This window comes from Mobula hypostoma, chromosome 13, assembly GCF_963921235.1.
Source record: "Mobula hypostoma chromosome 13, sMobHyp1.1, whole genome shotgun sequence".
Classification (NCBI taxonomy): Eukaryota; Metazoa; Chordata; class Chondrichthyes; order Myliobatiformes; family Myliobatidae; genus Mobula; species Mobula hypostoma.
This window is the reverse complement of record NC_086109.1, coordinates 11,324,242-11,350,727: the sequence shown is the minus strand read 5'-3', so window position 1 is coordinate 11,350,727 and position 26,486 is coordinate 11,324,242. Positions and strand designations below refer to the sequence as shown.

The 26,486-nt window shown below is 41.1% G+C and overlaps 1 protein-coding gene across 1 annotated transcript in view; it reads right to left on the bottom strand.

The window, feature by feature from the left end:
- Nucleotides 1–26,486, bottom strand: part of LOC134355430 (S-adenosylhomocysteine hydrolase-like protein 1) — a 94,105-nt gene that overhangs the window by 48,401 nt on the left and 19,218 nt on the right. The gene's annotated exons all lie outside the window — the stretch shown is intronic.

The following is a 26,486-nucleotide window of genomic DNA, read 5'->3' as shown; positions in this document are numbered from 1 at the left end:
CAATAATCAGCCTTGCACAGGATGTGTGTCTCTTGCATTTTCCAGGTAACAGAGACTCCATCGCAGGTGTATTGAAAACTACAAAAATCTTTGGCAGCAAAAACATCTGAAGTCTGGAATACTGATACCTGAAGCATCCAGTATTTAATGTTCAATCCTTCTTTCTATAACGGAAACTCATCTAGTTTTTATGTCAAATGTGAGAGAACAGATTTGGATTTACTGGCGTAACTTTCTTTCTCTAGTGAGGGGTGTAGAAATGCAGTTTACAGCAGGTAAAAGTCTAGTGGGCCAGCACTCATTGTTGGAAATAACTTGGCAGAACTACGCCTCTTTGATTTGAAATTTAATATTATTGAGCAGAAGGAAGTAGAAAAACAATGGATCTGACAAAAGTTGTTTTCAGTGTAGTAACAGCCAGTTTAGATGAAGGGTTCCAAACTCAAAATATTAAGCATTGCTCTTTCCACAGACCCTGTATAACCCGTAGTGTTTCTGGCATTCTCTAGTTTTATTTCAGATTTCCAAGACATGCACAAATCAGTTGTTAAAAGGCAGATTACAATGACCAATTTGTCCATTATCTGGACTAAACAAACCATGAAGTTTTAAATATAATCTTAACATGAGGAAGATTATCAAAATGTTACCAAACATCAGAATGGTCACTTCGTCTCTTAGAATTCATGTTCCCATCAGTACAGATTTACTGCAAAGAGGTAATTCTAATCTATTCTCATAAAACATTACTTTAATCAAAGTCATCAAAGTCAAAGATGTTTAACTGGTGGCCCGATCCTTAGTAACTCGCACCAAGTATATACACAACTGTGTATATACCCCCCCACCCAACAGTTTTTAAATGAAATCCTAATTTAGGAGGTTAGAACAGGGGTAGGCGAAGGTATTTGACCAGCCCGCCAGCAAATATTGGGATACTGTGCTTATGCGAGCAATTTTTCCTTATTCTGAGTGTTTCACACAACCACACTGATGGACATGCATGGCATCTTGTTACACTGGCCCCAGGTTCCGTTTTGTTCCAAACCAAACACTGGTATATGCAAATGATGGGAAGGCAGACTACCTTATATGTATTAGATGCTCTCCGTGCACACAGTTTTCAGCAGTTGATTTGTAAGATGGTACATGGCTTGCTTGACTTCACAGGTCAGAGTACAGAATATCTGAGTTGGGACATTATGATGCAATTTTTACAAAATACTGGTTAGGCTGTATCAATCCTGTTGTTACATTTTCGGATATGATTGCGCTGGAGTGCAGAGGAGATTCACCAGGATGTTGCCCGGATCTGAGGATTTAGTTATGAGGAGAGATTGGATCGAGCAGCTTATTAACCCTGGAACAAAGGAGGCTGATTGGAAATGGGACAAAAGTATGTAAGATGCAATATAGGGCTGATTGCCAAAGATATTCTCCTCATGCAAGAGGTATCAAAAACAAGAGGGCATATGCTTAAGGTGAGGAGGAGTGTTAAAGCATAATTTAAGTGTAGAAACCAATTTCCCCCGGGATCAATAAAGTATGACTATGACTATTACAGCACAGTACAGGTCCGTCAGCCCACAATGTTTTGTCGACCATTTAAATTACTCTAAGATCAATCTAACTCTTCCTTCCTACGTTGTCCTCCACTTTTAAAAAAAAATTATTTTATTTAGTGATACAACACAGTCATCCATTACGACTGTGACAGGACTTGAACCTGCAATCTTCTGATAACCTCCCACTGAACACCAAAATTAGACCCCTTATCCATTAGGCCACATCGTCCCATCCTTCACGTCCTGCTGAACTTTCTGCCCCATCAATGCCAACTTTATTTGTCTGTATTCAATCATATCCTTCTGCAAATTATTCTACCACCACCAAGACAGAGTGGTAGATAACTGAAAGCTGTGGAATCAGGTGCAATTATTCCTTTTAAGGGGCATTTAAGCAGACACTTAAATAAACAAAGCATTGAAGGAAATGGTCCTAATGTGGCCAAGTAGGATTTCAGCAGATGGACAAAATGATTGCATGAATGTGATGGATTGAAGGACCTATTTCTGTGCTGCAGCTGAAACACTTCCTCTCCACACTCATCTCCAGACAGTAATACACAAAGCTTTACTGTATAAAATGGACGAACTGACATTCATTCACTCCTCAGTTCAATAGTTCTATTATGGTTAATACTGAAATGCAATTACTTCTGACAACTTGCTCCTCGCAGGTTTCGGACAGAGTTAGCACTACCAACCCAGAAAAGGGTGTCAGAAATCACATTCACATATATACCAAGTCTACTTTCACAAGCAAACTATTTTAAAACAAGAAATTCACTTTCATTATTTGTTCATCAAATACAGACTTCACTGAGGTCAGTGTCTATTGACAATTTCTAATTGCCCTTGAAGTAAGAGACGATTTTACTCAATCAAACGTGGGTCTGGGGTAACATATGAAGAAATATGAAGGACAACTTACTTCTTTCCCTGAAGGATAAAAGTGAACCATAGATGTATATTTTAATCTTGCTCTCCATCATTGATAGATTTGTTTTTTTTAAACTCAAGATTATTTAAATTTCCCACTGTCACGGTGATGTTTTAATGTGTTTCTGGTTCAATATTGCAGGTCACTGAATGCCTCTATACAAAACATAATTGAAGTGGTTATTTCAAATAGCAAGACTGCAGACATCAGTCTGAATCCTAGCCAAAGAAGATGACTGTGCATTCCAAATTAAAATCTATTACAAGACTTGTTTTGCCTATATCCCACCTGGAAATGTCCCAAGCACTTGTGACAACTTGCCAAATGTCATGGATTAGCAAATTAAGACAAAGTAGTTACAAGAATTACCTCTGATATATCTTACATTCCAGCTGAGATTGTGAACCACAAAACTGAACAAAACTGTATAAATTCAAAACGTTTAAGCTACACAATTGCAAAAGTCACTGCCTACCTGGAAAACACCAGTAACAGCCTAGCAAGTCAAAGGTGCAGCTTCCAAACATTAAATTTCAATTAAAGAAAAATGCTTCTACATCTTTATTGATGGATTTTGTGGTTCAAGCTAAAGCCCAAACCAAACACCACACCATAGTTTTATATTTCCTTTTCCCAGAGAAGGACACAAACCCCTCAGGATATTTTCCCTCACACAAAATAAGATTATGGGCATGAAACTATTATATATATGAATTATGAGCTCATGGCTATTCTGTGCCCACCCATCCTGTGTTCTTGAGCAGGAAACTTTAATCACAATTCAGATTTAGCAGTGTGGTGGTTGTTACAGTATAAACATTTCTTTGTTAATTGGTAATTTACACTACTGTATTAACAAAACAGCAGCCCAAAGTCTTACTGATTCTCTCTCCTCCTCCAGATTTTTATTCTTACCTTCATTGTGCATTGGATCAGCCTGTCCACCCACACTGTCAATGGAAGAGGGAAGCAACTACTTGTTTCTGACTATTAAAAGTATTAAGTATAAATAGTGACAAGAGCTCAGATCAATTAAATTTATTTAATTTTAGCTGGTACTCATCTCTTGCTCACTTCACAAGTGTCCACAGTTTAATATTAATGACTTTGAACTTTGGCTTATCACCTTTGACACAAGTTGAGTTCATGACCACGTTTGTTCCATCAGCAAAACTTCAACTTCAGTGCCACAACCCTGTCGCATCTCGACTGCTGCTGCTTTCTCCAATTCACCCAGGTCAGCAGCCCACATTCTGCCTTAGGTAGACTTGAACCCACCCAAAGCTTGGATGGAGCTGACTTGGACCAAGCCTTTTTCACCCATCACCCCAATCCTTGCTGGTTTATACTTTGATACAGCAATTTTCAAAATCTTATCTTTAAATTCTCCCTATATTTAGCACATTTCTTCATACACACACCACTAAATGTTGCTCCAATTCTACCAACCCATGCATTCCCTACTTCCTCGGCTTGGGTGGCGGTGTGGAGATACGTCTCTATTAAAGGAGGTGTAAAGTTCTCCATCCTTCTGGTAGCCTGCAGGTCACCCTCAGGCAAGGTATAGCACACGCTTAGATACCCCCCCACTTCCAAAATCAGGGTCACGTGAAGGCATGGGAGCAGGTAGTGGATGGTCATATGAGCAGCTGGTGCATATCACAAGTCCTGGTTATGCGACCACTGACGTCAGGCAGACAATCTCTGAAGAGTATTGATAATGTCTGGGGTCACCTGTCTTGTAAAGATACTGCCCAGAAGGTGGTAATGGCAAACCACTGCTGTAGGAAAAATTTGCCAAACAATCCTGGTCATGAGATCATGAATCATTTATGTCATACGACATGGCACACAATGATGATGACTTCCTTTGCTCTTCCAAAAGCAGTTTCTTCACTTGTCTAAGCCTTAAGTTCCATAATTCCTTCAAGCCTACGCCACTTTAAAAGGAAGCAAAATGGTCCTTAAATCTTTCCTCAATTACCATAAATTTATTTCTTTTTTAAACCCATCGCCCCTAGTGGGGCATTAATCGCCAACAGCAGCTCGCCACAGTCCTCAGTCCTGGATTTAAGGTTGACCAGCCCCATCACCACACTACTTCATACATCTTCTGGGCAAAGGTCCTTCCTCTCCCAGGGATGAGGTCTTTGGAGCTTCTGTTGGCATTCCTGTGGTGCTCTCTGATTTTTGAGGGGATGGGGTCGCTAGCCCCATGCCCAATTCTGCTCCATTTACTGCTGGGCTTGGGACTGTCCATGGTGGAGCTATAGTTTTACACTAACTTGCAAGTATTTCCTTCCATGTTTCAGTGTTAGATTTTGCTCAGTATCACCTGTATGAAGTGTCCTCAGAGGTTTTACCCTGTTAACGTGCAAGATGTTGCTAACAGCTTCCTGGTTCAAGTTTGTCTCCAGCTATGCAGACACTCTTTTCAAAACCTTTGAAAGGTACATTATATCAAATCGACAAAGATTTTACTTTTTCCCCCAACTGAATATTCGCCTGCAGTTCCTTCACAAACAGACCCTTCTGTGTTGGTGGAGCTGTGTTCCACCCTCTCACAGTTCAATCCTCCATCATAGGGAAGGAAAACTGGAGCTATTAATTGCATTGTATTTTCATTAGTCACCATCTTCACTATTAAACAAATGGTTATCAGCACTCCCACATTCAGGCGCAAGGCAACCCCCTACCCCTAACCATCACTATCCTCTCTCTTCTAACACCTCCCTATTCATAGCTACTGCAGGAACAGACTACATCTGTGTTCAATTCATCTGCAGTGGCAGACCAAAATAAGATAAATACCAGAAAGCAATGTCTCTCAGAATCAGGTTTATTATTACTGGCATAGGTCATGCAATTTCTTGCTTTGTGGCATCAGTACCACACAATACATTTAGAAAACTAAGTTACAACAAGAAATACAAATAAATAGTGCCCAAAGGGAGCAAAATAGTGAGATAATATCCACAGATCGTTCAGAAATCTGATGGTAGAGGGGAAGAAGCTGTTCCTAAAATGTTAAGCATGCATTCATAGCTTGCGTCCCCATCATATCACTACTTAATTGGATAACCATTCCTCTCTGTGAAAAATTATCTGACAATAGTCTTGACCAAGCCCTCCATGTTACCTGCACACCTTCGCATGTGCTTACCAGTTTTATGATTCAATACATCCAACACACTTTTAAAAATACCATTCAGTGTCCGTTGAATCACATTTCAATGAATTCTCCAATCATGACTAACTTTAGGTTTGCCTTAAGATGACACTAATAAGCTGAGGTCCTGTTCAACTTCATGCACGACTCACAGCCTCTCATTCTTCAATTGCCTGTCACCTATTTATCCTTTTTAACACGCAGTACATAAATTACCAGAGGCAGGTAAGGAAAGTAATACAGAGAAAAGAAACTGCAATTACATTTTTAGTATGTTCATACTCTGAAAGCTACACATCGCACAGGATATTAGATTCTCAACCCCCCCCCCCTCCCCGCCCCCCAGGTGCTCTTCAAGTGATTCTTTGGGGGGGAAGAGAATCTCTGATCGAATTCACATTTCACTCAGTGTGAACACATAAATCTCAATAAGAACTAGATGAGGTAGCTTGGCAGGTCTTGCCACAGTACTGCTAACAAATGAGGAGCTGCTGACCCAGTGAAGGCACCAGTGGCTTTATTAACAAGGTTAATAATCCAGATGACTGGGCTACTCTTCCGGAAATATGACTGATGTCCCACCACAGATTCTACAAAATTTAAATTCAATTAACTTATTCAGTTAACATAGAACAAAAGAAAATGTGTCTATGGAACCACAGGAGTGCTACTGAAAGTTTGCTTGATTCACCAGAGTTCTTTAGGCAAGAATATCTATTCTCCTTCCCCAGAACACCCTATATTACAAGGTTATACCAACGAAACTGTGCCTATCCTCTAAAATTACCTCAATATAGTCATTTCAAACAGAACTTTGTATGGATGATAATGGAGGCTTTGCCGATGAGGCCCACATCCTGTAATCTAATACAGGAGACTGGGAACCAAAACCAAGAAAGCCCAGCTCCATATGAAGGATTGATTTCATTTTGAGAGATCTCACCGTGAGAATTCAGTAACTGTTTTTAACCTAATTAAGTGGCGGGATGAGGATATGTTAACTCAAAACCTTACAATATTTGCACCTTTTATACAACCACCTATTTGAAACCAGAGCCACAATTTATGTATATCTACACTATTCAAAGCAAATCCCTCCAATAGGTTTTCAAGTGAAAAGCATGTCACCTTGTAAATTAAGTGACAACTTCTGCTCAAGATTGCCTTGAGCCTTAAAAATATTAAATGTTAAAATTGTGAAAGAAAACTGAAACTGTACCTCAATATGCTTCTGAGACATCCTTCTTGCTTCAGTGCCCCACTGGTGTATTTTTTCATAAAATTCTGTTTCACAGTCAACGCACTTCCTAAGAACTGAATTGTCTAACCCCCACCCACAGCGTTGAGTAAACTTTGTGTTAAATAGATTGAGTCACCTGACTTGATTTCTCATAACCTTCCAGAGGCATACACAAAAGCGCCTTCATATTAACTGATTGTGAAATTTCTTGAAAGCTTCTGACATCCAAAATTATCAAGACACTAATGGGCTTTCAAATGGATACAAGGTTAATACAGCTCCCTGAATTATGATGATAAAAAGACCTTTATTAGGCTTTATCCATATTTCACAGCAGAAGTTCAGAAGCAAAATTCTGCTATTTTTTTATTCTATATCTGTCATCACAGGTGAAAACCTCTGCTTTAATTGAACATACAGCATAGGAGCAGACCCTATGGTCCAACTAAGTTGGACCAAACTGAGTTGAAGATGCCCAATTAAACCAATCCCTACCTAGGGCATATCTGTCAAAGGGTATCGGCCCTAAAGCTGTGATTTAAAGCCTTTTTGTTGGTTTTGTGGAACAATCCATGTTCCAAGCCTATTCTGGTATCTGTCCCCCACTTTTCCTTCGCTACATCGACGACTGCATTGGCGCTGCTTCCTGCACACATGCTGAGCTTGTTGACTTCATCGACTTTGCCTCCAACTTCCACCATGCCCTCAAATTTACCTGGTCCATTTCCAACACATCCCTCCCTTTTCTTGATCTTTCTGTCTCTATCTCTGGAGACAGCTTTATCTACTGATGTCTACTATAAGCCCACGGACTCTCACAGCTACCTGGACTATTCCTCTTCCCACCCTGTTACTTGTAAAAATGCCATCCCCTTCTCTCAATTCCCCCGTCTCCGCTGCATCTGCTCTCAGAATGAGTCTTTTCATTCCAGGACAAAGGAGATGTCTTCCTTTTTTTAAAGAAAGGGGCTTCCCTTCCCCCAACATCAACTCTGCCCTCAAGCGCATCTCTCCCATTTCATGCACATTTGTTCTCACTCCATCCTCCCGCCACCCCACTAGGAATAGGGTTCCTCTTGTCCTCACCTACCACCCCACCAGCCTCCATGTCCAACATATAATTCTCCGTAACTTCAGCCATCTCCAACGGGATCCCACCACTAAGCACATCTTTCCCCCTGCCACACTTTCTGCTTTCCGCTGGGATTGCTCCCTACGCAACTCCCTTGTCCATTCGTCCCCCCATCCCTTCCCACCGATCTCCCTCCTGGCACTTATCCTTGTAAGCGGAACAAGTCCTACACATGCCTTTACACTTCCTCCCTCATCACCATTCAGGGCCCCAGACAGTCCTTCCAGGTGAAGCAACACTTCACCTGTGAGTCAGCTGGGGTGATATACTGCGTCCAATGCTCCCGGTGTGGCCTTCTATATATTGGTGAGACCCGACACAGATTGGGAGACTGCTTCACTGAACACCTACTCTCTGTCCACCACAGGAAGCAGGATCTCCCAGTGGCCACACATTTTAATTCCACATCCCGTTCCCATTCTGATATGTCTATCCGCGGCCTCCTCTACTGTAAAGATGAAGCCACACTCAGGTTGGAGGAACAACACCTTACATTCCGTCTGGGTAGCCTCCAACCTGATGGCATGAACATTGATTTCTCTAACTTCTGTTAATGCCCCTCCTCCCCTTCTTACCCCATCCCTAATTTATTATTTATTTCTCTCTCTCACCCCCCCCCCCCCACAATAACTACTTGCCTGTTCTCCATCTTCCTCTGGTGCTCCCCTCCTCCTTTCTTTCTTCCAAAGCCTTCCGTCCCATGATATTCCTCCTTCTCCAGCCTTGTATCCCTTTTGCCAATCAACTTCCCAGCTTTTAGCTCCATCCCTCCCCCTCCTGTCTTCTCCTATCATTTCGGGTCTCCCCCTCCCCCTCTCAAATCTCTTACTATCTCTTTTTTCCATTAGTCCTGACGGAGGGTCTCGACCCGAAACGTCGACTGTACTTCTTCCTATAGATGCTGCCTGGCCTGCTACGTCCACCAGCATTTTGTGTGTGTTGCTTGAAATTCCAGCATCTGCAGATTTTCTCGTGTTTGCGGATTCAAAGTTATTCTATGGCTTATGACAGAAGGCCAGGCCAAAGTATGTCACCAATGAGAAAGAGATCGTTTATAAAATCACTTAGGCAACATGCTCTTCTCTGACAGAGATCACCTTTGTCAAATGTCCTTAACCACATTATATTGCTAATTTGACACCAGAAATGTGTTCGCAGAAGTAAGGACATTCCACATCACTCATGAGTACACACAGCAAACATGAAAGGGTAAATAGAGCAGATTGAAAAAAGCCTGCATGCACTTGAGCTTACCAAAATCTTTGAAGGTCATCTTTTTGAAAACAAACTTTCCAGCCAGGACTTGTAACTCAGAATATCATGCACATACACCTGCTGAGTCATTTGGAGGCTTTTTGAAGGAGGCTTACACTTAGTTCCAACAGCCACCTTGCTGACATTAAACAATTTGCATGAATCACACAGTGAAAACTTTTAGCCGTGATACTAATAATTCTGCTCTGAGGTAGAGGAGTAATTCTGCTCCAAGCAATGACCTATTAGGGACTGCAATTTTAGCACAAGTTTATTACAAGAGAAGGTAGGATTCTTAAGTCAAACTAGATATTAAAATAATTACTACCTATAAACATGAATTACTTGTAAACCATGAAAAACAGACCACCTTGATCTTTCTAGCTTACGTACACAATGGGCCCCTATCTAGTGTTATAAGCCAATAGGGTGGTGTGTATACGGCATGAACTGCCAACAGAACTGGTCAATGCAGGTACAATAATCGCATTTAAAAGGTAAACAAAAAAAAACTCCAAGACATTGAAAGCAACCTTCAACACAATGAAACAGTTTTTGGTGTACTATTACTAAGTACACTGGGAACTAAAGGACGTGAAATCATTAACTTATGGCCTGTCTCTCTCACAAACTTTGGATAGTACAGTGAATTCCTGTTAATTGGGCCGTTGGTTAATCAGGGCAGCCACTTATTTGGGACTACTCTTAAAGTACAAAGGCTAATCAAGAAAATAGCCAGGATTCACTTTGTTTAGTTGGGACAGACACTATGCCACTTAATGGGTCAGGAGACTGTTGCCAAACAGTTTCTAACTAGCATCAACTGCATAAACCTGTGTGGCTGTTTGATAGTACATCGTGCTTAGTTCAAAACGTTGCTTATGTGTTTCTGTTCAAAAAGTGATTTTTGCCTCTGATGGCAAGAAATAAGAAGCAAGACAATTCAGAATTGTTTCACTAAATGAGTTTCAAGCATTCACATGGAAGTGCCAGAAACTGCCAAGAGTGAAAATGAAATGATTTCATTACTTTAACAAATTAGGACCTACAAAGAATTTGAAAGTATTTACAAATCATCTTGAATGTTGCAACGAAAATGAAGATTTGGAGGATGCAATCATCCAAGGCACTGCATGAAGGCAGTCCATTATTTGCACTGCGTGTCTGCACCAATTTTGTTCATTTACTGTTGATCAAATGAATGTGTCAGTTTGTTGGTTGTCTATCATATCCAACGATGACAGTGAAACCCTTATGGGAGAGTTTTAAAGTGCACTGGGGCAGTTCCACTCCCACAACCTTGGAAGTTCAGGTCTAGTGTCATTTGAGTAGTCACAAACTGGGGTCTTCCTTGGTTGCAGTGGATAACTATGATGTCTTCTGTGCCTTATCATGTCCTTTGCACTCCACGAAGTGGTGCAGAACCACCTTCTTGGCTATTGGATCTCATTGTTGATTTCATCCACCCATTCCGTCAGAGGTGACTTCGCATGCACGTCCCTACTTCACCAGCTACCCTCACCTGGTTTAGCCCACCTGTCGAAATGGTGTATAGGGGTGTGGCTGCTATCACATGCAAACAGCTGCTTGGGGCCACAGATAAGAGCTGAGTTTCTGGTGGGAATCAAAAAGGAGTCAGTTGCCCCAGAATGGACACAAGCTTTCATGAGATGTGGCACCCCTCCCTGGACACCCCATACACAGCAGCATACAATGAATGAATTCCCAAACCAAAAGCCGTGGATGAACCAGGAGGCACATTGTCTGCTGAAGGCTAGATCTATGGCATTCAAGTCTGGCAACCCAGGCCTGTACCAGAAAACCAGGTATGATTTGCGGTGGGCTACTTAAAGGGCAAAGAGGCAATTTTGAACGAGGTTGGAGGTGACATTAGATGTACAACTCTGGCAGAGTTTGCAAGATATTACTTCCTACAAAACAAAACCCAACAGCATGAATGGCAGTGCTATTTTACTACCAGATGAACTCAACGCCTACTATGCCTGCTTCGAAAGGGAGAATATAACTATAGCTGTGAAGATCCCTGCTGCACCTAATGATCCTGTGATCTGTCTCAGAGGCCGATGTTAGGCTGTCTTTAAAGACAGTGAACCCTCGCAAGGCGGAAGTTCCCGATGGAGTACCTGGTAATGTTCCGAATACCTGTGCCAATCAACTGGCAGGAGTACTTAAAGACATTTTAACCTCTCACTGCTATGGGCAGAAGTTCCCACTTGCTTCAAAAAGGCAACAATTAATTCAGTGCCTAAGAAGAATAATGTGAGCTGTCTTAATGACTATCGCCCAGTAGCACTCACATCTGCAGTGATGAAATGCTTTTTAGAGATTGGTCAGGACTAGACTGAACTCCTACTCAGATAACATCTCCTCCTCGCTGATGATCAACACTGGTGCACCTCAGGGATGTGTGCTTAGCCCACTACTCTACTCTCTCTATACTCATGACTGTGTGGCTAGGAATAGCTCAAATATCATCTATAAATTTGCTAATGATACAACCATTGTTGGCAGGTGATGATGGGAGGGCATACGGGAGTGCGATATGCCAACTAGTAGAGTGGTGTCACAGCAACAACTTGGCACTCAACGTCAGTAAGAAGAAAGAGCTGATTGTGGACGTCAGGAAGGGCAAGACGAAGGAACACAAACCAAGCCTCATAGAAGGATCAGAAGTGGAGAGTGAGCAGTTTCAAGTTCCTGGGTGCAAGATCTCAAGACCTCTGAGGACCTAACCTGGTCCCAACATATCGATAGAGTTATAAAGAAGGCAAGACAGCAGCTATACTTCATTAGGAGTTTGAAGAGATTTGGTATGTCAAAAAATACACTCAAAAACTTCTACAGATGTACCGTGGAAAGCATTCTGACAGGCTGCATCACTGTCTGGTATGGCGGGGCGGTGGGGTGGGGTGGTGCTACTGCACAGAACCGAAGAAGCTGCAGAGGGTTGTAAATTTAGTTGGCTCCATCTTAGGCGTTATCCTACGAAGTACCCAGGACATCGTCAAGGAGGGGTGTCTCAGAAAGGCAGCATTCGTTAAGGACCTCCAGCACCCAGGGTATGCCCTTTTCTCACTGTTACCATCAGGTAGGAGGCATAGAAGCCTGAAGGAACACACTCAGCAATTCAGGAACAGCTTCTTCACCTCTGCCATCCGATTCCTAAATGGACATTGAACCCTTGAACACTACCTCACTTATTAAATATATATTATTTCTGTTTTTTGCATGATTTTTAATCTATTCAATATACTTACATTGTAATTAATTAATTTATTTATTCTATATTATGTATTGCATTGAACTGCTGCTGCTAAGTTAACAAATTTCACGACACATGCCGGTGATAAAAAAACCTGATTCTGTTTCCTCCGTCAATAACTATTAGGAGCTAATATGCAATTTTATAGTACATTTTATGGCAGCATTGGTGCTCTAATTTGTTCTGCATTTCATTTAAATACATAATCTGTTACTCAGTTAAACTTCAGTTTGTCTTTTTAATAACTTTTTAACTATTTCCATGAAACTTGGAACTATAGAACCATAGAACATTACAGCACAGAAACAGGTCTTTTGGCCCTCCTTGGCTGTGCTGAACCATTTTTCTGCCTAATCCCACTGACCTGCACCTGGACCATATCCTTCCATACACCTCTCATCCATCTCCAAGTTTTTCTTAAATGTTAAAAGTGAGCCTTTAATACAACAGCTGAGACTCAAAGTAAATTGTAATTAGCATATAATAAATACAAGAGATTCTGCAGATGCTGACAATCCAGAATAACACACTAAATGCTGGAGGAACTCAGCAGGTCAGACAATATCTATGGAAAGGAATGAACAGTGAATGTTTCAGGCCAAGACCCTTCATCAGGTTATTGTTAGTGTAAGTACATATTCTAACATTCAGCCCGGAAGTTGACAATAATCATGTGCTTTGTCACAGTTTTAGTATCTCTCACTACCTGGAAATAAGGCTGGTAATTTGAGCTTTTAGTTTACTGGATACAGCAACCAATAAGCGCAAACCATCACAGGATCTTGGATACCCAAGGCGATATCACAGCCAAAAACCTGCCCGAGGATGGATAATTAATAAGATTCACAGAGATGGGAACGTCAAAGTGAAACCCAAAACTTCCTCAAGTAGACAGCAGCTGATATCTTGCGCAACTGCAGTGTGTTCCTGTTTGATTGCCCACAACCCAAAGAGCAGCTCATATTAAAAAGTGCTCTTCTATTTTTTCTTTGAAAATAGCGGTACATGGCAGCACTTTTCATGAAACAAAATACACTGCAAAAATTCCATCAAATAGATTCCTACATTACTACAGGCCTTCTGCACCCCGACTCCCACAAGCTGAAAAATTGATCAGAGGTTAGATATTTGCTAAACTGTAAAACTTGATGGCTTGTTTTTAATGAGATATGTTAATCTGAAGCTGAATGTGCATTGTAATACATCTCTATTAACTAGGAAGCCTAATCGTAGAGGCAATAGGGTGGAGAATCCTCTCTACCAAAGGAGGTGCGAGGCGTTCCTTCCCTTGGGCAAGGTGCAGAACCTGCTTAGCACCGCCCCCCACCCCCCCAGAGCAGGATCTCGTGAAGCCGTGGGAACAGCTGGTGAGTGGTCGTAAGAGCAGCTGATACACAGCATGAGCCCTGGTTATGTGACCACTGACGCCACGCAGACAATCACTGGAGAGCATTGATATTGGCTGGGGTCACCCATCTTGTAAAGACACTGCCCAGAAGGCGGCAATGGCAAACAGCTTCTGTAGAAAAATTTGCCAACATTTGTGGTCACGTAAACCATGATCGCCCATGTCATATGAAACTGCACATAATGAAGAAGAATCAGAGAGAGGGAACATAATTCTTGTAAGTAACCACAGCACTGAAAAATAATAAAAGTCAGAGTTCTTTTTTCAAAAAGTAAATAAATGCATAAATAAATTAAAATGCAGATCTGAATAATCATTTATGCTGCTTCTGTTTTTGAATATTAAGCTTTTAGTAGAATTATACGCACATTGCTGGAATTCGTTTCAAGTCTCTTTTGATTTTATCCTTTTTAATATTATTGACAATTTAACATTAAGTGAGGGCAGACATGATGAAAATAGAGCATGTCACACCATAATCTGTATAAAAATTAGCATCTGTGAAAGGAAATCCATTTAATAAAATGGTCACATTCAGGAAGTAGTCACCATGCATGCATAAAACAGCACGTGTTTAAAGAAAAATGAACTGCAAAGGCACAGAAGTACTTAAAATACAGATGCATTTAAAGATTCAGGTAAAGGCCATTCTATGGGTTATAAATGTCGCTAACTTACTGACACCCCTACATACAAACTTCTATAGCAGCCCCATTAATTTCCAATGTTTGTTTGTAAAATGGCTGAATTAGTTTCTTCTCTTTCTCCTTGAATAACTGTTCTTTCTCCAAATTCAAAGCAAATTTATTAAAATACATATATGTCACCATATACTACTGAGATTCATTTTCTTACAGGCATTCAGAGTAGAACAGAAAAACAGAATCAATGGAAAACTACACACAAAAACCAATATGCAAAAGACAAACTGTGCAATAAGTAAAGAAGTATATAATACTGAGAACACAAGTTGTAGAGTCCTTGAAAAGGAGTTCACAGGTTATGGAATCAATGATTTTAATACTATTCATTACAATATTATAGAGTTAAGGTTACACCTAGTGATTGTTGTGTATTTTTCAACTTGCATGCAAAATCAATTGCGGGACATCCGTTCTTTACCTGGGATGCCCATAATACAAAAAGCCAACATAAATGTTAAGGAGTAAGCTGCATGGTGCAAGTTAGAGATATGCTCTTGTATACATTCAACAGTATTAGCCACAGAACCAGATCAAATGTCCAGTTGGGCAGAACATAAGCAACTGAAGGGTGATCTCATTGAGGTACATGGATAGGGCGAATGCACGGTATTTTTCCCAGGGAAAGGAATCAAATGCTAAAAAGCATAGATTTCAGCTGAGACATAAAAGGGACCCGAGGGGACAACTTTTTTCAGGCTACATGGAACTAGCTGCCAGAGGAAATCCTTTTATTTACTCAGATACAGTGTGGAACAGGCCCTTCCAGCTGTGTCACACAGCAACCCAACTATTTAACCCAGCCTAATCACAGGACAATTTACAATGACCAATTAATCGACCATCCAGTATGTCTTTGGACTGTGGGAGGAAACCGGACCTCCCCGAGGAAACCCACATGGTCACAAGGAGAACGTACAAACTCCTTACAGACAGCAGCAGGAAATGATTGAGGCCGGTACAACCATCATTTACAAGGTGCTTTCCAGGTACAGTAATGGAAGGTTTAAAGGGATATGGCCATAAGAAATATTTTAGATGGTAAGCATGGACAGGTTGGCCTGAGGGTCCTGTTTTTTCAGATTATGAAGACACGCAGTCCTCTTATTGTCATTCAGTAATGCATGCATGAAGAAATGATACAATATTTCCTCCGGTGTGATATCACAAAACACAGGACAAAGAAAGACTGAAAAAACTGACAAAACCACATAATTATAACATATAGTTACAACAGTGCAACAATACCATAACCTGATGAAGAAGTCCATGAGCACAGTAAAAGTTCAAAGTCTCTCAAATGTCCCACATCTCACGCAGACAGGAGAAGGAAGAAAAACTCTCCCTGCCATGCCGACCACAATCCAACTCTGAGTCATCCAAAAACTTCGAGCTCTGATCAGCTCTCCAACACCGAGTACTGAGCGCCATCTCTGTCCAAATGATTCGACCTCAACCTCAGTCGCCAACAGCAGACAAAGCCGGGGATTTTGAGGCCTACCCTCCGAAAGATTCCTGACCACGCAGTAGCGACAGCAGCGAACGAACGTTTCAGAAATTTCTCCAGATGTCCCTCTGTGCTTTCACGTCCATTCTCCGTCAAATCAGAATTGTCAACAGCCCCTATTTCTACACTGTATTACACTTTGATTCCAAGGCAATCACGTTGTAAATAATTAATAGGCAAACATTAGCTCACATCTTCTCATTCAGATGCTGAAACTGGAATCAAGTTGGAGGAGCAATACCTCCTATTCTATCTGGGTAGCCTCCTCTTTCACCCTTTCCTTTGTCCTCACCTGCTCATCATCTCCCTCTGGCCCCTTCTCATTCCTTTTCTTTCATGGTCAGCTAATCTCTATCAGATCCCTTCTTCAGTACTTCTTCCACCTATCACCTCTCCGCTTCTTCTCCTCTCCTCCGCGCACCTTCCCCCTTACCTGGTCTCACCTATCACCTTCCAACTTGTACTCCTTCCCCTCAACCCACCTAATTCTGGCCTCTGCCCCCTTTACCGGTTCTGGTTAAGGGTCTCTGCCCAAAACGTCAAATGTTTATTCCTCTCCAAAAGATGCTGCCTGACCTTCTGAGTTTCTCCAGCATTTTGTGTGTGTTGCTTCAGCTTTTAGAAACATTGTCTCCCCTCCTCCCCCCAACCCTGACCTCCAGGCTCTCAAGATACTGTTTCCTGATTGCAGAAGTAAAAGGGCAGCTTGTGCAAATCAGATAACTACTTCTAGACCAGAAACATTCTGTTTGCAAGGCTGTTAGAAAGATTGGCACTTGGTTCCCCTTTCACTGGAGAGGTTAAAGTTTCCATTCAAATTCTGCAGACTCTGGATGATCGTACGAAATAATTCCCTGGAAATCAACAATGAAGTAGGTCAAAGAGCATAATGGACTATATAGGATCAGTCAGATGAGGTTACTGAATGACGCAGGAAGAAACAAAACTTGAATTAAGCAGCTACACTAGGTTCGACTTTAAACCCATTCAGAGTCAAAGTAAATTTATTAGCAAAATATGTCACTACAATACCATATCCTTTTTGCAGGCATTTACAGGAAATTATAGAAATATAATTTCTATAATTCTGGAATTTATGAAAACTATGAACAAACTGACAACCAACCAACGTACAAAAGGGTAACTGTAATTTAAAAAAAATAAGTACTACTGAGAACACGAGTTACAGAATCATTGAAAATTTTACCTCTCACAAGAACAATTTTACAGTGGTATATACAGACACCACTACATATACTGTATAGTCAAATAATAAAGAGAAGTACTTCACCAGCAAAGGAAGGAACACAAAACCATGATAAAGTGGAATGAAATGGGGATAACCAGGAGAAATACAAGGGAAATTATCACCGTTCTGTCATCCTTGCAATCAACCCCATATACACTTACTCGGCATTGTAACTGTTATACCACACTGCCTAAACACACATATTTTGATCTTTCTTTTGCTAAGCTGTTAATACCTGTTCTGTTCTTGCCAATAGTGATCCTGCGAACAACAATTTAGGGAAAAGCACAAAGCAAAAGCAAGGAAGAGTGCAGCTACATTTGAGGATCAGGAAGTTTATTCCTTCATACAAGGCAAGATGGTTTTGAACTGTGAAGAGTATTTCAAGTCACTGCCAAGTGCTCAGTACCAAACATCAAAATTCAGTACAAGGAGGATGTGAATATTAGAGGGTGTCAAAAAAATTCATATAGATGTTGCCTGGATTGAGTAACGAGAAGGGATTGGAGAGACTAAGCACATTTTCCCTGAGGCAAAGGAGGTTGACAAAAACATGATTGAGGTATACAAAATTATGAGAGACAGAAGATAGCTGGTCAGTGCCTATTTCCAATTGTAGGGCATGAAGTTTAAGGTGAAAGGGAGCAGAGTTAAAGGGGATCTGAGGGGTAATGTTTTCACACAGTAGTTGGTATGTGCAATGAGTTGCCAGAAGTGGTTTTGGAGGAGGAGCAGTACCAACATTTAAGAGGCACCCGCGGGCACTTGAAAGAGCAAAGTACAGAGGGTAAACAGCAGGCAAGTGGGATTAGTATTGAGTTAGGATGGAGAGGAATGGCCACTTTATTAGGTGCACCTGAACACCTGCTCGTCCATGCAAATATCTAACCAGCCAATCATGTGGCAGCAACTCAATGCATAAAAGCATGCAGATGTGGTCAAGAGGCTCAGTTGTTGTTCAGATAAACAATCATCAGAATGGGGAAGATATGTGATCTAAGTGACTTTGACTGTGGAATGATTGTTGGTACCAGACGGGGTGGTTTGAGAATCTCAGAAACTGCTGTTCTCCTAGAACTTTCACACACAACAGTCTCTAGTTTACAGAGAGTGGTGCAAAAAATTAAAATAAAAAAATACCCAGTGAGCAGCGGATCTGTGAGTGACAACGCCTTTCTAATGAGAGAGGTCTGAGGAGAATGGGCAGACTGGTTCAAACTGACAGGAAAATGTCAATAGCTCAAATAACCATACTTTACAATAGTGGTGCGTAGAAGAGCATTTCTGAATGCACAACGCATTGAACCTAGAAGTGGATGGGATACAGCAGAAGACCAAACTGACATCCACTCCTGTACCTAATAAACTGGCCACTGAGTGCATATGCAGTGAGCGAGAGCCTCCATAACTATGTGAAGATATTATGTCAGGCAGTAAAGTCACAAAAATAACAAATGGATGCAAAAATGATTATTGGTGTACACATCAGTAAGGGGTTAAAATAAGTAAGAACCCTTGCTGTTGAACTTTTTCCAGCACTGAGTAATTAATCTCCCAAAATTAAAATTTAACAGCACAGGCAATACAAGCCAAATGGCCTCTGCGTTGCTGCAAACTTTGAAAGATTCTGCAAAATAAAAGACGTGGAAAAGGGCAAGGCAGAGCAAAAGGATGAATAAGCAAGACAAACAGGATGGACTAGCACAGCAGAACAAATTATTTTGCTCTTGAATAAAAGGTAGTTTATCAGGAACTACAATAACAATTTAACTTGGAACAACTTTAAGGTTTTCCACTATTACAAAACACTTCCTCCACTCACCAATTTAAACGATAATGGGTTAACATTTTACGTGATAGCTATAAAGGAAGATTATGAATGAGTCTGCACTCTAGAAGGAAGTGCACAAATTTGATGTAAAACCTTAAATGATGGGAATTTTTGAAGTACAGGGGTCTTGATAACAGGAATTCATTCGCCCTTGTTCACAAATCACAGCCCAAAATTAGTTGCACAGAATAAAATTTGCTCTTGTGGAATTTATGAAAAACTATTTTCAACTCATTTCTTGATGCACATGCAGATAACACAACTTTGTATTTTGCAAAGAAAAATCGCCACGTGAGTTGTTTTCAAGGATTACAACTGGCCTTAACTTAAGTCACCAGCATCCACAAAACCCTACACACACTCCTATATTTTTTTCTTGGCACAGTAGAGAAAAGGTTAACACATTGCTTTACTGTGCCAGGGATCACTGGTTGGGGTTTGATTTCCGCCACTTCTGTAAGGAGTTTTCTTCTACATTTCAAAGACATACGAGTTAAGGTTGGCAAGTTGTAGCCAGGCTATGGTAACACTTGCGGGCTGCATAGCACAAGCCTTATCGATTTGATTTGATGCAAAGGATGCATTTCACTGTGTGTTTTGATGTACACGTGACAAATAAAGCTAATCTATCTTTGTGAAATACAGGTCTGCAAAAAAAAACACAATTTTAATGTCATAAAATGGAAAACAAATTTGTCATTGGCATTCACCTAACATTCACTACACTTGAGAGGAATCCACCTTGCTTGAAGCTTTAATCACAATCAACATTCTCTTTCTTCATGTAGGACAACAGTTATGGCAAGATCCAGAGGTTTAAATCTATCCTTTAAGTCTGAATTGCATTGTTTGCTCTCCTTCTCTTCCCTCCCGCCCCCTCCCCCCACCATTTGAGCTTGTGTCTTTCAGACAAAAATGTGCTCCTTTTCTTTGTTTGAGGTGATCGTGCATATTACCACGAAACACTATGTGCAGGTCAAATTGTCTATTCTGCCAGCTGCTCTCTCTAAGACACAGCAAATGGGCTTAATTGCACCGTCAGCCCAGCCATGGGGAATTGCTAGCCAGTTACAGAGTGCAGCTCAGCAAGTTCCAAACTTGCAATTCTGCACATTCTGTTGCAGAAGAGCACTACAGGCCAGATACTTGTCCATCTGACCATGTCTTTCTCCCTCCTCCCTTTCCCCAGAGTGTACCAACCAGTCCAACGGCATTCCACAACCCACCAAACTAAGGAAGGGGTCAAGTAAGCTTTCTATTTGGCCAATTCACCCACTAAGCCTCACTCATCAACACAAGACGTTCTGCAGATGCTGCAGTTTCAGAGTAGCACACATAAAATGCTGGAGGAACTCAGCAGGCCAAGGCAGCATCTTTGGAAAGAAATGAAGAATCTTGGCATGAAACTTCAACTCTCTATTTCTTTCCATCGATGCTGCCTGACCTGATGAGTTCCCCCAGCATTTTGTGTTAACTTCATTCAGCAAAGGGTTCCCAACCACCATTATAAATGCCATGCATTTTTTTTTACTTTAACAAATGATTTACTTAAAATAGATTTAGCCAATGTAATTTGAATTAATTTTCATAATTCTAAATATTTTTTCACTTGTTTCTAAAACTCTGATTATTAGATATTTGGGAAAGAGTAACAAGGTCTGTAAGCATGAAGTGTCAGAAGTGCATCAGGGTGGCCTGTGGGTGGGTCTAATGTTCTGTCCACAGCCACTGCAATCACATGATAGAGCCTTAGGCTGGATGTGGAGTGTGGGCTGGGGGGTAGTGAAAAATCAAAGGTTGCAGACTAGGTCCAACAAAATCTGGCACATTTTCATTACAAAACATGTTTGATAATGCATAATACAGTGGTACTTCCCAAGAAACAATGATATTTCATACATTAATACTTACTGAGTGCCAAGACATTGAATGGCAAACATAAGAGATTTTGCAGATGCTGGAGATCCAGAGGAACAAACACAAAATGCTGGAGGAACTTAGCAGGTCAGGCAGCATCCATGGAGAGGATTGAACATCGACGTCTCGGCCCAAGACCCTTCGTCAGTTCAACTTTTCATTCCTCGCCATAGATGTTGCCTGATCTGAGAGTTCCTCCAGCATTGTGTTTGTAATGGTATCTGTTTCATTGTAATTTTAATACTAGGATCAAAGTAGTGATTAACTGCAGATGGTAGAGCAAAGACACCGCTGTCATTGAAGACAGACCAGTTTTGCATCTGAGATGCTATAATCATTTATGCACAGTTTTTCATTGAACTAGAAGGCATACTTTTAGTAAAACTACCAAAAATCCAAAACGTACACAAAGAATATCTGAAATATTCCGCTCAGCAGCATCTGCCAAGGGAGACAGGTGACATTTCAGATATTCTGACCTTGCATCAGGAATTTAATAAACATCTGGATTATAATTGGCATATGTCACTGGATTAAAACGTCCCTGACCTTGCAATTCCCCTCCCCCCACTCCACCAGATGCTAAAGAGAAATTATCTTGGGTTTCTAAAACATTGACTGCCAGTTGTATTCAACTTCATAGGTTTGCCTCTACTGAAATTACTGGAACTGTGTGTGTGCGGGGGTGTGGGTGTTGGGGGGGCGGGGGGAGAGAGAGGGGTTGCAAAATCAGCAGTCAACAAATGCAGGTGCCCAGCACTGGTGAGTGAAGAATAGGTCTGACTTCTCTTTACCCACCCCTCAATTTATCTGCCGGTTAATGACCATGGAGCTGACTTGGCAGGCGTGTTTATTTAGCCTTTTGACAAGCAAATCAAATGACAGCATTCAATGTACTCAAGTATCTTTGAGGATCAATTAAATTTTGCATCAATACTACAGAGAAAACTACATTTGTGCGAGACATCAGACTTTAAAAAAAAAGTGTGGCTGCTTTTGAAGTTCAGAACAACTAAATTTTGAAAATTAAACGGTGCATTGGCAATTCTGACATTAAATGCAATTACCTTTTCAAAAAATTTCAGAGCGTTTACAATTCTGAATGATTGATTAATACCCCCAAAACAAACCTTCCTGACATGATTACATCAACTGTTCAAGAGAAGGATGGAGCAAGAATTTCAAAGTATCCCTCAAGGAAATCAAGGACACAGTGACACCTTGCCATGGAAGCTGTGGCTGAAGATTTACTTAGATCAATGCAGAGTGAAAGAAACAGCTCGAACAAATCCGCTAACCATTTATTCACCAGGCAGTTGGAATCAGTGACCCTTAGGATAAGAGCTGGCCGTTCGTACCTATAACTTTACTGTCACCTGCATACACAAAGCAATGAAGTCCTTTGACACAATCACCTTACTCCTACATTTCTTCTGTGGGGCAGCACGGTGGCAAAGCATCACTTGACAGCACAAGCAATCACCAGTCGGGGTTTGATACCCGCCACTGCTTTAAAGGAGTTTATGTTCTCCCTGCAATAGCATAGGTTTCCCTCAGGTGCTCCAGTTTCCTCTCACATGCCAAAGACACAAAGTTAAGTTCGAAAGTTGTGGGCATGCTACGTTAGTGCCATAAACATGGCCTCCAGTGCTGGCAACTCAGCACAATTCTCACAGATTTGATGCAAACAACCCAGTTCACTGCAAATGTTTCGATGTACATGACAAATTAAGTTAATATATCTTTCTGACATATTGTCTGCAAGAAATTAATGTCAATGCCAGAAATATGTCATTGGCAGGCACCAACATTCATTCACTACACTTGAGAAGTATCTTGCCTGAATCCTTAAGCACAATCACCATTCTCTCGCTTCTCCAAGTCAAATCCAGGCAACTGTTGTGCCTAGGTGCAGAGGTTTAAACCTATCCTTTTTAAAGTCTGAATTGCCTTTTTTCCTTGCTGCGTATTTCAAACAAAAATGTGCTCCTTTGTCTTTGCTTAGGTTGATTGCGCTTATTACCATGAAACAACACATGCAGATCAAATTGTTCTATTCTGCAAGATGTTCTCAGTAAGACACGTTACGCACGTAATGGGCTGAATTGCACCATCAGCCACCCTGGCAGCTCCATGGGGAACTGCGAGCCAGTTACAGAGTGCACACCAGCAAGTTAAAACATGCTATCCTACACATTCCAATGCAGAAGAACGCCAGGGGTCAGATGCTTGTTCATCTGATGTCTTACCCCTCCTCCCTTTCCCAGAGGGTATCAACAAAGCCAATGACATCTCACAACTTACTTTTCAAAGTATTTCAAAGCACCCCTCAAGGAAATCTAGGAAGAATTGGAGCATGTGCACCGTGCCAAGGAAGTCATGCCTCAAGATTTCCTTAATGGACAACCGAAGATCTCAAAAGCAAGGCAGCATCAGGAAATGGCAAAGTGACAATGGCAGAAACAGGACATTGCAGGGGCAAATGACAATCCAACCCTATCATTCCACTCGAAAAATTACAGCTAAGCCTGCCAATTTCTAATCAATGTCATCATTCATAAAGGAAAAGAAAAACAAGGTGAGGCAAGAAGCAAGAAATTCTGCAAATTAATTAGTTGTCAATAATCTTGTTTATATTGACATACCACAGAACGGAATCCTTCAGTCCACAGAGCATTCTGTACTCCTCATACACACATATACAATCTTTGATATAGTCTGATATTGGTTAAGATGTTGAATTGATTTGTGACCCTCTGCTTTAAGAATAAGAAAACAATCTGTGTGAGGCATGACTGCATGACTGCAGCACTAAACTTGTGGTGTGAAAAGGAAAGAACAGGAATAACTATCCAAAGCCCCATCATTTTGCATACATAATCTTCCAGTTCTGTAACAAATAAACGATACAACTTCAATAACTACCTAAATTAAATTAAAGGCATCCGTTAGTCTTGTGAGACCATGGATCTGCACCTGGAAAGTCTTCACTCTCCAGGGTGCAGGCCTGGGCAAGGTTGTATGGAAGACTAGCAGTTGCCCATGCTACAAGTCTCCCCTCTCCACCACACCGATGTTGTCCAAGGGAGGGGCACTAGGACCCATACAGCTTGGCACCCGTGTCGTCGCAAAGCAATGTGTGGTTAAGTGCCTTGCTCAAGGACACAACACATTCCCTCGGCTGGGGCTCGAACTGACGACCTTCAGGTTGCTAGTCCAATGCCTTAACCACTTGGCCATGTGCCCACACTAATAACTACCTAAAGCATTTAAAATAACCAATCTCTTGATTAAAAAAATAAATCACAGGCACAGATAAAGGTAACATTAAAAGGTTCATTATGTTTATATTTCCATTTGGAAATGCAATTTTAAAAAACTATTGTAATTAATGAATGGAGAATCAGAGACTTTCACCACCAACCCCCCCCCCCCCGGGCTGAAATGGCTAATACAAGGGGAGCATAATTTTAAGGTGATTGTTGGAGAAAAATTATGATGTGGATACCTGAGGCAAGTTTATTCATTTATTTACACAAAATGATGGGCACATAGAATGTGCAGCGAGGGGTGTTGGTAGAGGAAAATATATTAAGAGACATTTAAGAGCCTCTTGGATAGACATATGGATGACAGAAAAGTGGAGGGCTACATAGGAGGGAAGGGTTAGTTTGATTTTGGAGTAGGCTAAAAGGTCAATGCAACATGGTTAGTCAAAGGGCCTGTAGTGTGCTATGTTCTAAGTAATTAGCACTAGCTGCAGTTGGTCAATGCAGAGCATGTGAAACAGGTGGAACAAATCCACAGACCATTGACTCACAAGATGGTTGGTCTCAGTGACTCTTTCTTGCAGAGTATAAATGCCTACCATTCATACTTCCAACTTTACTGCATTAACTAAATTGTAGCCAAAGTTCAAAGCTCAAAAACAAACCCGTGAAACAGGTTAACCATTATTGCTTGGGGATCCAATGAAAGAGGGAGATGGAGGACAAGGGAGGGCACAGTGACACAGTCCTCCTAGGGTACAGTCTGCAGCAGCAACCAAGAACTTCACCATCTTATCACTGGCTTGCAATACGTGACATTAACAAAATTTTCACTAACAAAAAATGAACAGAAAAGTTGATAGAAAAGTTTCTTGTACGAGGAAGTGTGGCCTGCATCCGAATGCAGTAAATCTCTGGGAGCCAGCTGTTCTGTTGTTTGAAAATATTGGTCCACCAGGGCCCCATTTGGACAGTCCCTTTATCACACTGGGATTTGTTTCCCATATGCCCCCCTGAAACTCAACGGGTTCACAGGAAAATTTATCATACTGCTGTGCAATGTCTGAAAACAAGTGTTTCAGTGAGTGAATTAAAATAACATCCAATAGTCCAGAAAATCTGCGCGTCACCAAAATTCCAAGGGTTCCCAACTATCAGAGTTTCACCGGGTACATCAGCACAAAGGAATCATGAAAGGATAAGCTAAAAGCTTACATCTACACATCAACAGATATCATTTGTTCCTTCAAGGTCTCAGTGCAATGACAATTAAGTATGCCCAAATCAGTAGGACTCTAAGGCTAAAAGGCACGTTATTCTGTCCAGCAGAGATGTTGCACGGAAGACACACACCTCTTTTGACTTTGTACCAAGCAAAGACAAGAAATTATGCCACAATTTGTAAAATATTTCACCCTCTCAAGATGAACTGCTGTCGCAGTTGCCAAGGCATTATAGGGAGTGAAGGACTATAAATAGAATGGATGGAGAAAGTATTTTGACAACTTCCTCATGGTAGATGAATGAAGTATCAACTAAGCTAGCTAAAAATGCAAGGAGGAAGTGCTTAATGGGACACTGGAATCTTCCAATGTAACCCTGAAAAACTCTCTCTCTCAGGGGTAAGCACTGGGAAATCAGAAATCACTCATCTTGGATTGAAGGCACATGGGTTTGTTCTCCCCAAACAGTTGAAATTTGCTTGCTGTAAGGAGCAGTTCTCCTCAGAGTGTTTAGGGGAAAAAAAATGAGTTGCATTCCAAGCTAACCTATGCTGATTGGTCTAAAATAATTTTAAGATTGATCACTCAACTGTCCCAAGGTTCATTCATTCTGCAAATTCTGGGAATTCTGAATAGTCCTTGTCCAAGACTGAAATGCAACAAGTGTTGTAAAATAGTAACACGACAGATAAAGGCCATTTGGGCCTTTGAATCTATGCTGGTTCTCAGCAATAGCAATTCAGCAAATCCCATTCCCTATCCTTTTACTGTGGTCACAGCAAATATTCCTACCCAACTACA